Raw genomic sequence first — 14,941 nt, 5'->3', positions numbered from 1 at the left:
AAATAAGTCAAAATGGTGCACAGGAAATAAGACAAATACGCGGCTTCCTCCCGGATTCGGTGGGAGCCCTCGGGGGGGCAAGGCTGGCCCCTTCTCGTCCCCCCGCGCTATGCATCAGCAGCAGGGACGAGGGATGGACGGCTCCTCCAGGACCCATTTTCGGGAGTGATGAGGGACACTTCTGGCTTTCTGCCTGGACGCCGGCTTCCCTCCTGGGAAATCTCAGGCACTGGGCACAGAGCCCGGGGTTCTTTCTGCCCTCGCCTGCCCACCCCTACTTGCACAAACATGCATTTGGGCTGACTGCAGGCCAGGCTGAGTGTTGGGCTATTGCAAGAGGATTCTTAAAAACCCACTCTTTCTCTCCTTTGGCACAGGGCAAGGGGCAGTTCTGGGAAGAATGGTGCTCACAGCTCTTTAGGGGACACGGATTTTCCTGGATGTGGCAGCAGCAGAGGAGCTCCGTCAGGCAAGGGGTGGCCCCTGATCCAGTTCCTGGGGTGGCCTGGACCAGCCCAGAGCCTTGGTTCTGTCCTGGTTGCCCTGCGGTCTTGCCGTGGACCCATCATGCCGGCTCTAAGCCTGAGTTCCTTCATCTGTAAAAAGGGGAATTGCAAACCCTGCCCTGTCCACTCTTGAGGCTAGCAGATGGAAGAAATAAGAAAATGGACGTGAACGAACTTTATAAGCTCCTCTCTAACATTAGTCAGCATTATATGATCAGGATGTTGGGTGAGATTTTGCCCTGGATGGTCTGTGAGTAGGAAAGACATGAAGGTTCAAAGCCACAGCCAAGAAAGAATTCTTGAGACATCTTTGGTGCAAAAAAAGTGATTTTATCAAAGCACAGGGACACGACCTGTGGGCAGAAAGAGCTGCACCAGGGTCATGAGGAGTGGCCCATTATATTATACTTTCAAGTTGGGAAGGGGTTAGGGATAGCCTAAGTCTCTAAGGAATTTGGAAGCAAGTTTTCAGGACCTTGAGGGGGCTGGCTATTGTTGGTAAAGGGTCATTTATTACTGTCTAATAAAACCTTGTCCTGAGACCCTTTAGATGTATTTCCGGTGGGTCGTATGCTTGGGGAATGATTGCCAGTATGTATCTTGGAGGGTAGAGATAAAGGAAGTTTCCAAAGGAACTTTCATGATAAATAGACTTACAGGATCCTGGGGGTCGGGCTAAAATTGCCTTGTGCCCTTAGCAAAGTATTAATATGGAGGGAGAGGAGTTTCTAGAGGAATGTCACTCTGCCTGTTTCAAGGACTTGTCAGTGGACTATATGGGTAGTAAGGAAATTGAATTTTTCTTTTGCCTTTGTTTCCTGCATCAGTCTATCCTTTTGTCCACCAACCTAGTGGCTCACTCACGCTCTGGGGCTCTGCACAGCCTCCACACCTGAAGTGAGAGAGGTAAGGAAGAAAGAGTTTTCAGGAAACCGGTTAGGTAACAGCCCTCAGCTGTCAGGCCAGATGCACCCATTCGGGTTGTTTAGGGAGGGCTTTGTGAAGACAAGAGCTGGGGCTGAAGACAGAGGTACCCGAGGACCTGGGCATCAAGTACCTCCCCCACCATGGGCAGCACGTTGTCTCCTTCTTCCTGAATGAGGGAGCCTCGGTTCAGAACACTGCAAACCGAGGCACTTTCCAGGGATGTTTTGAGATTCAAAGTAGAAATCAAACAGACAGGCCTTCAGGAACTGTAAAGTAGTGTGTTTACTTCTTGTCCCTTTGGCCTGTGGGCAGATCGAGTAAGCAACACACCCTGGGACCCACAGCCATAGGGTGGCCTGGGGGACTGGCCTGACCTCTACAAAATTGGCCTCAGGGTCCCTCTCAGGCTGCACCATGTCCTATAGACATCCCCACCCCCACCACCTGGGTATTGCTTCTCTGGGAAGGTCACCACCACTTCCATGAGCACCCTGGTAAACTGAGGGTTCTAACCGGCAACAGTGGAGGTCTCTCGCCTGGGCCCCCAAAGGGAAAGGTGCCCTGCAAAATCTTTCTTATCCCCTCTCTGTGCCACAGTTTCAAACACTATGTCGGAACAAAGGTGGTTCGTCACAAGGAAACCTGAAGGTGTTACATGGGTGATTTGAATGATGCTTGGCACAGTGGGCTGGAGAGTGCAGCAGGGTCAGGCCAGAGTTCTGGGTTCTGGTCTGCTCTTCACGTCTGACCTGGGTGAATTCCTTCCACTGTGTGACCAGGTCGCCCACCCATAAACGGAGGGTGCAGCATCAGACAGTCTCTGGGGCCCTTTGGGCTCAAACTCCCAACCTTTCCTATATTACTGTTTTCCCTGGGTTTCCTTCACCTGAGCCCTTTTCACTCTAACCAAGATGATCAGCATCATGTTTCGCCAACCCAGGCAACTATGATATCAGCTTCCATTTTCGGGATCTTTTATTATCCCCACTTATACATTAGGAAACTGAGGTTCAGAGCAGTGGACTGACCCACAGTCACACAGCTCTAAGTGAAGAGCCAAGATTCAACCACAGGCTTTGACTCAACTTCAGAGCCCATGTTCTTAATAATCACACACTGTGGCATTCTCCCAGGGGACTGCCTAGCAACTGTTTGCAATCAACATGATTATCCTTGGTGCCTCAAATTGTTCTCCAAAATTTGATACGAAGAACACTAATTCTACTGAATGTTGATGGCTTTCCTTGAAAAGGGGTTTCATGATTAAATGAGTTTGACATTGAGTAAAACAAAGAGTTTCTTTTTAACTGCAGAACTTCTCAGAGACTTTAAGAAGATGTGAATACGGTGCATTTTAAATCTACGTGGTGAGGGATCCCTGGGTGGCGCAGCGGTTTGGCGCCTGCCTCTGGCCCAGGGCGCGATCCCGGAGACCTGGGATCGAATCCCACATCGGGTTCCCGGTGCATGGAGCCTGCTTCTCCCTCTGCCTATGCCTCTGCCTCTCTCTCTCTCTCTGTGTGACTATCATAAATAAATAAAAATTAAGAAAAAAAAAATTTAAATCTACGTGGTGAGATAAAATATACAATTTTCCCCAAACCTTTTTGTCATAAACCTCTCCTCCCTTGGGCTCCACTAACAGACCAGGATGCTACAACTTTGCTACTCAGGTGCGAATGTGATCCCCACACCAGCAAGTTCAGGCATCCCGGGAGCTAATCAGAAATGCAAAACCTCAGACCCCACCTAGACCTGCTGAACCAGTCTGCACTTTGAGAAGATGCCCAAGTGGTTTGTGTACACGGTTTAGTTTGAGAAGTTCTGGTTTATAATATACATTTAGGAAAACAGGGCCATCTCCTCATGGCCAGTGTCTATGCACAAGCCATTAAACCAGAAAACCCAGTGATGAAAAAGTATCAAGAATTCATTGGCATCATGTGAACCAAACAACTAGATTTAGAATTAAGATGAGATGACATGATTTCCCTCAGACATAATCCCACAGCATTCCCACAATGAAAAGTCTCTTCTCGTTCCTCATCGGATGTAAAAATTGACAAAAGATGAAGGATATATCAATACCCTTTGCAAGACACTCCTAGAATGTAGACAGAGGAAGCACTGCATACTTTTTCCTAAAATATTAAAGTCTTTCTTAAATTTCAGCTTTATTAATGTGTAATTGACATAAAATTCCAAGATATTTAAAGTGCATATCATGGTGACTTGATACACATATGCATCGTGAAAGGAATCCCCCATCTAGTTAATTAACACATCCACTGCCTCACAGATTTATCTTTTTTTTTTTTAAAGTGAGAACGTTTAAGTTCTGCTCCCTTAGCAAATTTCAATTACACATACTGTGTTATCGACTCTAGTCACCATGCTTTACATTAGATCCTCAGAGCTTATTCATCTTATAGCTGAAAGTTTGTACTCTTTTACCAATTTCCCCCATCTCCTAGGCCCTGGCAACCACTTTTATACTGTTTTTGTGAATTCAACTTTTTTCTTTTTTGTTTTAGATTCCACATGTCAGTGACATCATACAGTATTTGTCTTTCTCTGTCAGGCTTATTTTCACTTAGCATAAGTTTCCTCAATGTTCGAGTGGCAAGATTTCCTTCTTTCTCGTGGCTGAATAATATTCCTTTGTGTATATATACCACATCTTCTTTATCCATTCATCTGTTGATGTACACTTGGGTTGTTTCCATATTTTGGCTGTTCTGAATAAAGTGTAGTGAGTATGGGTACAGATATCTCCTTGGGGTCCTTTGGATATATATCCAGAAGTAGGATTTCTAGATCATGTGGTAGTTCTATTTTTAATTTCTTTGGGGAACCCCCATACTGTTTTTCACAGTGGCCACACCCATTTACATTCCCACCAACAGTGCATGAAGGTTCCCTTTGCCCCACATCCTCACCAACACTCGTTACCTCTTGTCTTTTTGATGATAGCCATTCTGACAGGTGGGAGGTGGTATCTCATTGTAGTTTTGATTTGCATTTCTCTGATGATACATGGTGTTGAGCACCTTTCCAGGTACCCAATGGCCATTTGTATGTCTTCTTTGGAAAAATGTCCATTCTGTTTCTCTGCCTATTTTTTAATCAGACTGGTTTTTTGTTTTTGAGTTATGAGTTCTTTATATATTTTTATATTAACCTCTTATCAGATATAGGATTTGCAAATATTTTCTCCCATTGTGTAGGTCGTTCTTTCATTTTGCTGATGGTCTCCTTCAATGTGCAGAAGCTTTTTAGTTTGGTATAGTCCCACTTGTTTATTTTTATTTTTGCTTTTGTTCCTTTTGCTCTGAAGGTCTTTTAATTCTTGGGAATGTACCTCCGTTTCCTTTGATCTCTTCTCAATCACAGAAGTAGTCAAGGTTATTGGACATTCCTGAGCTTATCACCTGGGATACTCTTGGAAAATGGCCCCTTGGTCCCTCTCCCAGCATCCCAGACAACAGCCTGGAGGGTACAAAAGCCTGTCTCAAGGTTTTAAAAATCACAGCTTAAATGACCCATTCATGCAAGATAAGACCTCTGCCTAAAGAAAACTGCCTTTGCTTTTGGCTGCAATTATTTCAATTCATGTGGTCACACTCTCTCAAGTTGACCTGACATTTCAAGCTGCAGCTTGATATTTCTTTGCTCAACACTAGAAAGGGGAAACAAATTACTTTTTACCTAATGACTTCAATGTTTTGGGGAGACAGAAATTTTTCAAAGTATGTGTGCAGAGAGGTCCAGCAAGTGGCCTGAACACACAGCTTGCAGGGGATAGTATCTGGATTAGAACGCAGATCTGTCTGACCCTTAAATCAAGACTCTTCCCACTACAGAAGCAGGGGCAGGACACACATGCATTGTCATACTCTTCCATTTGGCTTCAATGGGGTCTACTCTTCCCTAAACCCTGCTCTTAGGATGCAAAATATCTCTGTCTTCCTCCTTCCCTCCAAGCTCCCTTCTGTCCTTGGGTTCGTTCACCTTTCATTCATCTTTATTGAATTCCTTTTTTCAGGTGCTGCCCAATGTATCAGCTGGCCAAGACAGTTTTCTTATTCTAAGTTGTCATGCAAATCATTTTCTAGTGCTCCCCATAGCTTTGAAAACTCTGCCTCCCTCCTCACTGGAGCCAGACCTTATCAAGGATTGGTCTCCCCATCCTCCTCTGGAACTGAGGTAGCTAGCAACCTGTCAATTTGGATGCATCTCACAGCCAACATATCTAAAATGGAACTCCCAGATCCCCCTCAGTTTCCCCACCTGCCATATGACACAACCATATATTTGAGGGGGGGAAAGTCTATTCCTCTCTTCAACCCCCATACCATATCAGCTAGTCCTTTCCACTCAACTTCCAAAACATTCTAAATGTGTCATTTCTTGCCTTTGTCACTGTCACAACCAGTTCTAAACCACTGTTCTGTTATCTCCCACCTGGACGACTACAAGAGTCCTCTAACTAGTCTTCTTGCTTCCACTTGGGTTCCCTCCAGTGCATTTTTCACAGGGCAGCCAGGGCCATTAGCTAGCAGAAACCACATCAAATCACCCCACTCCCTGCTTAAAAACCTCCCTGACCAAAATGTAGCCTCCACGAGACCTGGAATCTAACTTTCATATTCACCTCCATATCCCTAGTTCCTGGTACAGAATAGGTACCCAGGTAAATATTGCTTGTATGAATGAATCAACTAATAACCTTAACTGCAAACCAGAATCTTCTTTTATTTATATAAAGTGGCCCCAATTCTTTTTTGGTTTTTCTTTTTATTCTAACACTGTAGTTGGTCTTCTCTAGTTTCTGAGATGTCAACATATCTAGACTATAAGCAATTTATTCCTCCCCTTCCCTCCAGCCAGGAGAGGCAAAGGAAAAGGAATTCGTGACTTACACGCACAGATGCATCTCACTTCAGTTAGGTTGCTTGAGAATAGATGAGAGATTATGCTGATTAAACTGGACATTTTCCATTTTTATTATTTTAATTATAAACATAAACTATTGGGGGTAAAAAAATTGGAAATCTGCCTATCAATTTCACAATTAGCATCTCATTTCAAGAGACCAATCAACTCAAATGAGGGCCAGTGACCTTAATCTCTCCCCAAATATAGTGCTTGATTCCTCTTATTAGTTGAAAATCTCTAAACTATGAAATATTTGGGTTAACCCCATGTTTGCATCAACGATGCTATTACCACATTTAAATAAGTCAAGGGGTTTTTGTGACCTCTGTGTTACGGTTTGTATGGACAAAAGCGAGAGGCTAAGGCTGTGCAAATCAAGAGAAATAACAAGGCCACTTAAATGGGGCCTTTTTTTTTTTTCATTTATTTTTCTAAGACTATGGAAGGAGTGTGATTTTTAGAAAACTTATTCTGCCACCGATTAAATAAAATTAACCCAAGAGGACAGTAAACCCGAGAAGTCAAAGGCAGCTAATTTTACTCATAAAGATCTGTTAAAAATTCAATCAGAAAAAAAAATTCTCTTTGTGATCTAGAATAGGAAAAAATTTGATTTCTCAAGAGGAAAGAAGCAGAAAAAAAAAAAATCTGACCTGGCAAATCATGCATCTACAGAATATCAATATCCCTGCAGGGATTAGAACCAGACCATATGCTCTGCAGAGTTACAACTACTCCCAAAAGACCAAAGGCTCCGCTGAGGTAAACACAGGACATGTACACACAGATGCTAACCAACCATTAGAACTGGACAGACCAGTTACAGTGTATTTGTTAACAGCTATCTGGGCGATTTCATTTTGGAGTTGACTTGGGATGCACAAGATGCTGAAACTACCCATGAGACATTTCAAGGTCAGCCAAGAAGCTGCAAGTCTTGAACACCTGACCCCATAGATTGACATGCACTGACTAGCTCCATCCAAGTCTTTGCTGAGGTGACTGATTTTTCTTCAACTTGCCCACGCTGATGATCAGCTGTTTGGGATCTATATAGCTAGAATTCTTAAGCTGCAAGAAATAGAAACCAACAGAAGCTAAGCTTAGACAGCAAAGGGGAATCATTTAAAGGAACATAGGGTTGTTTCCCAGAACTCAAGGGCACAAATAGCACCAGACCTCAAAAAAGTCCTTGCTCTGTGTCTCATTTCTGTTCTCTTCAGCATATTTGCTTCTCAGGCAGAAGGAAATGGACACTCCTTCCTCCCAAGTTCCATATGTTCTATTCTAGAGAAAATTTCAGCCTTTACCAGATCTCTGGGTCTCAAAATCTGAGGAGAAAGAATCGATCTCACCAAATTGGCTCAGGTATCCATTGTGACACATCCAAACATGACCAAGGAGGGTTGGTCCCATGGTACAGACACATCTATGGGGGTACATAGCCAAGGATGAGGAGGGTAATACAGGAAGATCACTGGAGCTGAGCAGAACCTCCCAGAAGGTATCCAGCAAAGGACTATATTGCCACTACAGAGACAACTGACACAGGGTCAGGGCCAAGCCAAATGGTTCTTGTTATACCTCTGGTCAGACCATCTCCTTAGAGTGAGAGGCCTGGTACCAGATTAGGACGGATGTCCTGTGGCTGTTCAATACTCTGGGAGTGGAGTCCTGGCCATCCTCTCTGAGAGCATCCTGCATTTATCCTCTTCATACTGTTTATCACAATTTGTGATCCTACTTTTTTTGTAAATTTGTCTAACATGTATCTCTTTTTACCACCTGGCTTGAAGCTCTATGAAGTCAGGTACCATATTGGTTTTACTCACTTTCATATTCCTGGCACCATGCCTGGCACATAGCGGACACCCACTGAAGAGTTGTAGAAAGAAAAAAAGAAAAAGAAGAAAAAGAAGAAAAAGAAAAAAAGAAAAAGAAAAAGAAAAAGAAGAAGAAGAAGAAAAAGAAAAAGAAAAAGAAATGTAGGAAGCTTTTCCAGATGATCTGGTATAGGAGTTGAGGTTTGAAGTCTTTTAGGAGAACAGGTTGGGACAGCTCGTCTGGAAGAGAGAATACCAGGCCCGAAGACACAAAGGCACATTGTACCAAAACTACAGAGACTGTGAAGCAGGTTGGGGGCAAGCAGTCTGGCTAGAAAGGGGAGGCAGAGTTCCATCCCACAGATGGCCTTGTGTAGAGACTGGAGGATTTGGCAGTATATGGAGATATATGTCTAGATTTTAGACAAACCCATCTGATGGGAATGTGGAAGCTGGACTGAAGGCTGGTTGAGTTAGAAAGTCTATATAGTCATCCACAAGAGAAACAAAATAGGAGTGGGAATGAGGAGGAAAAGGGTTTAAGAGCTATTAGAGAAGTAGAACCAGCAGAAGTTCAAAGAATACAATTTTCTGCATTTTACTGTATAGTTATTTATGCACAACTTATCTCCCCTTCAAGACTATGAGCTTCTGGCTCTGTTGCCAGGGCTTGCACAGTGCCCACCCAATATCCAGCAAGTGTGTTGAAAACATAAACTAACAAATGACTGAAAAACAACCACTAACCCAGTGGCAATACAGGCTAGGGCAGGATGCCAAAGAGTGTCCTTGGAGGGTTTCACAGAACATGGCTACTTGTATCCTTGCCTTGCCTCCAAGTAAGTTTAGAGCTTCTAACCTTTTATATCCACCTCAATCCCCAGCACAGGCCTGGGCTCAGGGTAACATCCATGTTTTTCTTTTTTAAATTTTTAAATTTTTATTTTTTCCAGTTTTATTGCAACATAATTGATAGCATTATGTAAGTTTAAGGAGTGCAACATAATGGCCTGATGTGCATATGTTGTGCAATGATCACAGTAAGTTTAGTTAATATCTATCATCTCACAGATACGAAAAAATGGATTTTTTTCCTTAAGATGAGAACTGTCAGGATCTACTTTTTTTTTTTTTTCAGTTATTAGTATTTTTTTTAGTGGAGGGGGGAGGCAGAGGCAGGGGGAGAGAGAATCTTAAGCAGGTGCCACACTCTGTGCAGGGCCCAATATGGGGCTTGATCCCATAACCCTGAGATTATGACCTGAGCCAAAATCAAATCAGATGCTTAACCGACTAAGCATCTAGGTGCCCCAGGTTCTACCTTCTTAATACATTTTTCAAATATATCCTACAGTGGTGTTGACTTATAGTTACCATGTGGCACATGACATCCCAGTATGTATTTATCTTATAACTGGAAGTTTGTATCTTTTGGTCACCTTCACCTAACTCCTCATTCTCCATCTGCTACCTCTGGTAACCACAATCTGATCTTTTTTTTCTTAGGAGTTTGATTTTTGTTTTATTTTGTTATTGTCATTTGCTTGTTAGGTTCTACATATAAGGGAAATTATACAGCATTCATCTTTCTCTGTCAGACTTGTCTCACTTGATATAATGCCCTCAAGGTCCATCTGTGTTGTCTCAAATGGCAGGATTTCCTGTTTAATGGGTTGAACTGGAATGGACTGAACTAGGAGAGAGCAGACTTTCTATTCTTTCAAGACTAGGCCTAAAGGAGAGAGGGTGGCTGGCAGGATGTCCCCCTGCAAAGGCTGAGGGGAGGTAGAGCTGGAGTCTCTGCCCAGGACTTCTGGGAGGATAATGGAAAGCTGACTGAACTGCCCCTCTCAGCTAAGAACCAGGAGGAACGAGGATAAAACCCCTCAACACCCAAGCAAAGACCAGAATCCAAAAGCCTCAAGCAGCCAGACTGAGCCAAACAAATACCAGAAGCTTCTGACCTCAGGAAACGATGCAAGTGAACAAAGGTGTTTGCCCAGCTCTGTTCTCAGCAAACGCATGATAAATGATGAGTGCATGAACACACCAATAAATGAATATTTTCTACCAATTCACAGAAACTTTTAAAAAAGGAGTGAAGACTGGAAATACATGATTTTTAATGACTAGAGATAAAACATTTTACCTGGCAATCTATTATTATCTTGATCCATATTCAAGCTGGAAAAGAGAGCTTCCTTCAAACATCTGTTTCAATAGGACGCCTTATAAGGAAATCATAAAGTAACTGGACCGTGTCATACTTCCTACTGTTCTCCCCACTGGGGGCAAGCCAGGCCTGTCCACCTGCACAGCAAAACACACTCTTCACCAGCGTGCCCATCGGTGGCAGCCACCCCAACGGGAGGCAGGAAGCCAGGCAGGGAGTGACTAACCCAGGACGAGTTTAGGCCAGATGGCTGGCCTTCAAATGGCCACTGTCCTGTCAGCCAACATTTCTCGGTAATTTGGTAGAAACTCTCTCTGCACACAAACCAGTTTGACTGAACTGAACAACATGAAGAGGAAGGAGGAGAAGCTGGAGAAAGCTGTATTTTGTGAAAGAAACACACTGTGCCACAAATATTTTGATAGATTCTCTTGTATCTTCTTGGTCAAGCATACTTAACTTACAAATATTTCCTACCTCTACCCAAACATCACTTGTTAGTGGTTGCATAACATTCCTTAGAGTGGCTACACCATGACTTACGTAACCATTAGCCTCATTTGTGGCGATCAGGCCTATCTCCATATTGTTAAATTAGACACAATGCTGTAATGACTCTCCTTCCGCCTAAACCTGTTTCCGGGTTAACCTAGGTCAGGTTAACTAGAAGGGAGGAATTCCGGGAGAAGCAATTTAGGGAGATAATGGACACATGTGGGCACATTTTCTAAAAGACATTGCCTTTGTGCTCTGGTCAGATCATGAAGCAGGACCAAGACCGTCACTTTTGGTTCCTTCCAATTTGAAGAACCCCCTAAACCAAAATTGCCCATAATTGGAAGCTCAGGGGCAGGGCCCAGGCATCCGTATTTTTCAGTCCTCCAGGAAAGGAGCCACATCCCACAAAAAGAAATCTCTCATGGGTGCACAGCTCACAGAAGATTCCATAGGTCAGGACTCCTTATTGAAAATGACGGAAGCCAACTATAGGCAACTGACGCAGCAAAGGAAGACTGAGAGTTCACAGCGCCAATGAGGCGAAGCAGGCTTAAAAGCAGGGAGAAATCCAGGATGCCAGGAGTCTGAGTAGAACACAGCTGCGGCCACTCCTGGAACCGCCACATCCACCTGCTGGTCCCATGGCCACCGGGATGAATTCTGATTTGTCCCCTAACTCTGGGCATCACTCCTTCCCAAATACTGCACTAGGCAATAGCATATGGTTGGCCAAGCATGGACCACGTGCCTGTACATATGGGCACCTGACCCCTTCCCTTTCCATGTGGGGGGGAAGCTTTCCCTCCCACTCATCCTCTAAATGCTAGGCAATCCTAGAAGACGATGTCTACTGTATAACCTCCTTGACCTTTAGTACTCCATTTGACTTCTGCAACAACCCTGAGAAGGTGGCATCTTTCCCATCTTACCAACAAGGAAACTGAGGCTCAAAGAGGGAAACTAACTTGCCACACTGATATTAGAGGTGGAGAGAGCTCCTTCTGCTACGCGGAACTACCTGTTTGTGGTTTGATGCTCTAAAATATTGACAATGAATGTCTCTCATTTGAGCAATGAGTTATTGAAGGAAGATCAACTATCACAATCATTAGATACTGTACTTCATAAACGTGCTGATCTGCACATCATTTGTCTTATTTTTGTTACTGTTAATACTTTTTGCTCCTGGAGAAAATACTCTGTGCACTGCGAGCTCATCTGTTCTGCCATTCAACGCATTAAATTAACACCTCACTGCGTGGACTAAAACTTTAAGAGGTGAAAAATCTGGTCCTTCCAGCCAAGACCAAATACCATTTATCTTAACCTTGCATATTAGGAAGACTGTTTTAAAATGCAACTTTGAAGTGCACTGGAAACAAAGGTGTTTGTTGCATTGTTTGGAGGACTCTCTTTGCTCATTCAGCTGCCATAACAAAATACCACAGACTGGGTGGTTTATAAACAACAGAAGTATGTTTTCTCACAGTTCTGGAGGCAGCAAGTCCAAGATGGAGGCTCCTGCATGGTCGTGTTCTGGTGAGGGCCCCCTTCCTGGTTCATGGCCAGTTCCTCCTCACAGTGTCCTCACAGGACAGAAGGGCAGAGTGAGCTCTCTCAGACCTCTTTTGTGAGATGCTAATCCCATCAGGAGGGACCAGCGCTCAGGGCCTAAGTGCCCCAAGGGCCCCACCTCTTAATATCATCACACTGGGCGTTAGGATTTTTAACATAGGAATTGCTGGGAGACACGAATATTTAGACCATCGCGGAGACCAACTCTCAAAGAAAAAAAAGCTGGACACTGGGAAATGTTAGGTCTGTGCTAAACCTCAGAGGCGCCTTGCTCCTTCTACCTCGCCGCCTTCTGTACTTCAGCAGAATGGGAGGGGTCCAAGGTGGGGGATCCAGGGACCCTCTCTGGAGGAAAGCAGCAGAGACAGAGGTTGCTGCCCATGGGAGGCACAGGGCACCAGCAGAGGCCCAGGACTTGGCCTCCAGATGGAAGGACACTCTGACATGGGCTAAAGCACAAAGTACTTCCTTTAGTACCAGCAGAGTGGGTGATGGACATCTTTACCTAATTCTGAACCAAACTCCAGGCCTCAGCCCAAGAGTTTACTGAAATTAAGTAATCAGAAATGGAGTGTGGATCCAGAATGTTTGTGGCACACTTTTTTTACAACAAAATAATTATATATAATTATATATTCTTACTTCTGTTGATATATGTGTAGGAAAAACATCTAGGGTATAATGCACAGTACTATCATCTTCAGGAGTAGCAGGATTACAAGGGACCTTCACTTTCTACATTATGTATCTTTGTGGGGTTTGAGTTATTTATAGTGAGCAAGTATTTCTTTTGTTGTCAGGAAAAACAAACAATGAAGATAGATGTCATCTTTAAGATTTTTATCTTATCAAATAAATATTTGACAGGGAGAGAGGGGAGAGAGAGAGAGAGAGAGAAAGCACAAGTAGGGAGGAGGGGCGGAGGGAGAGGGAGAAGCAGACTCCAGGCTGAGCAGGGAGCCCCAACACATGGGGCTTGATCCCAGGACTCTAAGATCATGACCTGAGCCAAAGACACACATTTAAGTGACTGACCCACCCAGGCACACCGATAAATGTCTTTTTTTTTTTTTTTTTTTTTTTTTTTAAGATTTTACACATTTAGGGGATCCCTGGGTGGCTCAGCCGGTTTAGTGCCTGCCTTCGCCCCAGGGCGTGATCCTGGAGTCCAGGGATCGAGTCCCACTTCAGGCTCCCTGCATGGAACCTGCTTCTCCCTCTGCCTGTGTCTCTGCCTCTCTCTCATTCTCTCTCTCATCTCTCATGAATAAATAAAGTCTTTAAAAAAAAAGATTTTACATATTTATTTGACACAAAGAAAGAGACATAGAATACAAGCAGGGGGAGCAGCAGGGAGAGGTAGAATCAGATTCCCCGCTGAGTGGGGAGCCCAGTGTAGGGCCTAATCCCAGGACCCTGGGATCATGACCCGAGCCAAAGGAGAATGTCTAACCGACTGAGCCACGCAGGTGCCCCAAATGTCATCTTTAAATGGTGGTTTTCCAACCTGTCAAATCAAGCTGACATGGGCACATTAAAACCACAAGAGGGCCACAGCAACATGGTGACATCCAAGAGCCCATTTGGGGTCATAGAAGGCTTTGAACAACATCTGACCCCCCTCCCTTACCCTCCTGCCAAGCTGTGGTCACTGGTTCATCCCCTTGACCTGTCCCACACTCACTGGGACCCCAGATAGAAACCCCTGTGCAATATTTTTAGCTGGAAGTTTTAAAAATCTCAATGGATCAAAATGGATCTGTGAATAGAGAAAAGGTGGTTTCCCAAGCTGTCATTAGGGCAGAAAGTCCATCCTCTGTGGCCATTTTAAATCTTCCCAGGGACTCTATAGAAAAATGTGTATAATATATAAATAATAGAACGCTGAGGTTGGGGGAAGAATCAGGGAGTTCCTAATGACCTGACCAGAAGATGAATGAGGGAAGAAATAAGGTGAATGTGAAGTGATCTAATTCTGGATGGTTATTAGAATTATGAGCAAACTGCCCCAGGCTTTTAAGTCAAGTCATATTGCTACAGAGTTACTGTTTGCAGATGCACTACAGGAAGGAAGAAGCTTTTCATGCTCGGGCATCTCGGCCGAAATGTCAAGAATGTTGTCCAGTTTAAAAACTGACTTAATAACATTACTGTCTCCTGCCTGAGCCGGTCACAGACCCTCTCGGTGCAAAATGTCAGCACGCAATTTCTCTCGCCCAGCCACCGCATCTTTGTCTCCAAGTCACACGGGCAGTGTGTGTCAGCCAGAGGAGATGGGTTACAGCCTAAAGGTGAGCCGAGCTCCGGGCCTCTGCTCCACGCCTCCAGTGAAGGAGTCCAGGGGAAATGCCAGCTGTGCAAACATCCAGGGGTCTGCCCCTCCTCCTCTGGCAGGGACATAGCCCTGGGGATGCAGGGCTGGTGCCCAGTCCACCTGTCAGCACAAGACTCCCCTCCAGAGCCAAGCTGTGGGTAAGAAGCTAGGATACCAAGGCCACAGA

The 14,941-nt window shown here is 44.3% G+C and overlaps 1 long non-coding RNA gene across 10 annotated transcripts in view; it reads right to left on the bottom strand.

Annotated features, from left to right (window-relative positions):
- LOC112642349 (uncharacterized) overlaps positions 1 to 14,941 on the bottom strand; it is a 93,726-nt gene that overhangs the window by 73,707 nt on the left and 5,078 nt on the right. The gene's annotated exons all lie outside the window — the stretch shown is intronic.

The sequence above is a fragment of the Canis lupus genome, chromosome 15 (genome assembly GCF_003254725.2).
Source record: "Canis lupus dingo isolate Sandy chromosome 15, ASM325472v2, whole genome shotgun sequence".
Classification (NCBI taxonomy): domain Eukaryota; kingdom Metazoa; phylum Chordata; class Mammalia; order Carnivora; family Canidae; genus Canis; species Canis lupus.
Note: the sequence above shows the minus strand (reverse complement) of the source record. Positions and strands in the feature narration are given on the sequence as shown.